Source organism: Octopus sinensis, linkage group LG1, assembly GCF_006345805.1.
Source record: "Octopus sinensis linkage group LG1, ASM634580v1, whole genome shotgun sequence".
In the NCBI taxonomy this organism is placed as follows: domain Eukaryota; kingdom Metazoa; phylum Mollusca; class Cephalopoda; order Octopoda; family Octopodidae; genus Octopus; species Octopus sinensis.
In genome coordinates, this window is record NC_042997.1 from 180,125,932 (window position 1) to 180,128,431 (window position 2,500).

The following is a 2,500-nucleotide window of genomic DNA, read 5'->3' on the forward strand; positions in this document are numbered from 1 at the left end:
TCAAAGGAACTGTAAGTTGGACCACATTTAACTACTATTTATAAAGGAAAATTACCATCAGGATATGAATATCATTCTCGAGTGAAAATATCATAGCCAACATTGATTGTTTTGTTAGATTGTTGCTCTTGCTTCGCTCGCCCAAAGTCAAACTGACCTTGAGCGACCTTGGGCAGCCCTATGATCAAAACCATTCTAGGCATCAATATTATTTCTTTTCAGTCGTAGTTTATCTAGGCATCTGCTATAACTATCTATTTTAAAGGCAGTAAGGGGTGACTTAAAGACTGAGAATTGTTGTTGATCAATTACATAGAATATCGTCATTGGCTCGGTGAACATTGATGTATTTGTATGCACCAAAGCAAAGTGTAATTCCATGAGATGCGGCACTACTGCGGTTTTTTGTACATTTTGCAACTGCTTACACCATGCAAAAAACTATAACTAGCTACAAAGTTATTATTGGTCGGATCATTCATTCAACGACGTCGATGTACGCAAAACGTCTACTCCGTGTGTGCGATGGTAGTAATTAGTATGATAACGTTAACATCTATCACCCACATGCAGTGATTCAGCTCTCATAAGGAGAGGAAATGGAATATGCGACTCTTGAGAATACATTAATAATATTTGTGTTACACGTGCAATAAAATTATTTCAGAAACTAATAAAATGCTAATCGTATTTGAAAGAAAATTACTTAACAAAGATGGTTCCTTGATCTGGAACATCAAACGGAAATAAGTGAATATTAACTGTTGAATATATTGAAATGATAATGTTTCACAACGCTTATGATGTTACAGCTATTTTTATGGTAATTACATGGTGTAGTATACAGAGCCAACTTGTAGGACTTGGACATTATGGATTAAAGAAGCTTATAGTATACTAAATCAGTGTAAATAACATATTAGCTAGGACGTACATATTTGTGCAGAGATGGATTACGGCTGGAAGTATGAAAAAATATTATATGAGGAACATTTAGCAATACAGCAACAAGGTATCAAGTATATTGTACAAAAATAGCGATATGGGGATAATACGAGTGAGTTTCGGCGTAGAAAACAAAGGGCTAATGAGACAGAAAGAAAAATAAGAATACAGCCTATCTAGAACAGTCTTTTGTGGAGTATAGTCAATACCAACATATTCTTTTGGATAGACAACACCATAGCAATAGTTTGATAGAGAAAAGAAAGATATTGGCTTCAAATTTTGGCACAAGACCAACAAGTTCCATGGGAGGGGTACGTCGATTAAAACAACCTCAGTGTTTAACTGGTACTTATTGTATCGACCCCTAAATGGAAGCAAGGCAGAATCAGCTTCGGTCGGATTCGAACTCATAACGAAAAGACGGACTAAATATGGCTAAGCATTCCGTCTCGCGTACTTACGATTCTGGCATCACGCCGCCTTTATCATGAGTAATATTAAATTCCGAATTTTAGTATTCTATCCTAGTCATGTTTCAGTATTTTAGTAGAATGCTTTAATTATTTTCATAAAATCAGGATTTTCTGTTGCAGCGTTTTGTTATTCGTGAAATCTGAATAATTCGCTATTGTAAGCTGGTGTCAAGGAGACAAACTGTCTCTTGCATAAAGCAATCTTTAACAACGATAATAATCTTTAATATGTTGAGCATATTAAGTTTCGAAAGGATTTCTTAAAAATCGAGAACGGAAATGTTAACATGACGTTGAATAGTTTCTGCATTCTGAAACCTCGAATGAGGCTGCAATTGACATAATTATAAACAAATACACCAGGTACTTTATAGTTGTTTCACCACTTTCCATTCATATGGAATGATTTTGATCATTTTCACCTTCATAGTAGTTGTAGTTAGCAGGGCGAGAAAGAGGGAGAGAGGGGAGAAAGAAAGAAAGTAAGAAATAATGGAGTGTTTGCACAGGAATTAAAAGTTCTTTGCACATTTCCTTTTACAAGCTGATGTGGTGATGTTCAACGGGATAAAATAAGAGCTTTGGGCAAGTACAATAATACACATAGCTTCATGCATACGCACATAGAAAGATGCACGCATGAATACATGTTAAAGTGCGCGACTCGGTGGTTAGGGTATTCTGTTCACGATCGTAATGAAATGTGTTCGATACCCGGCGGAACCTTGTGTCCTTGAGCAAGATATTTTATTTCAAGTTGCTCCGGTCAAACAGGCAAAACTGAGTCATAGCTGTAATTCTAAGGGGCAGCCTTGCCACATTCTGTGTAAGCATAATCCTTTTCTGCTCAAATAATGGTGTAAATATAAGTTTCTTGTACCCTGTGTGCGAGTTCCAAAGTTGCTCATAATTAGTCATTCCAACATTGGAACCCACACACGAGGTACAGGAAATTTATATGTACTCCATTCTGCTCAGGTAATGGAACTGCGGAGACAACATCCTTACGTATTTCACTTCTGTTTTCCTTTCTCCACTTCACTCCGTATTACATATATCCTCTATAATATTTATTGCTT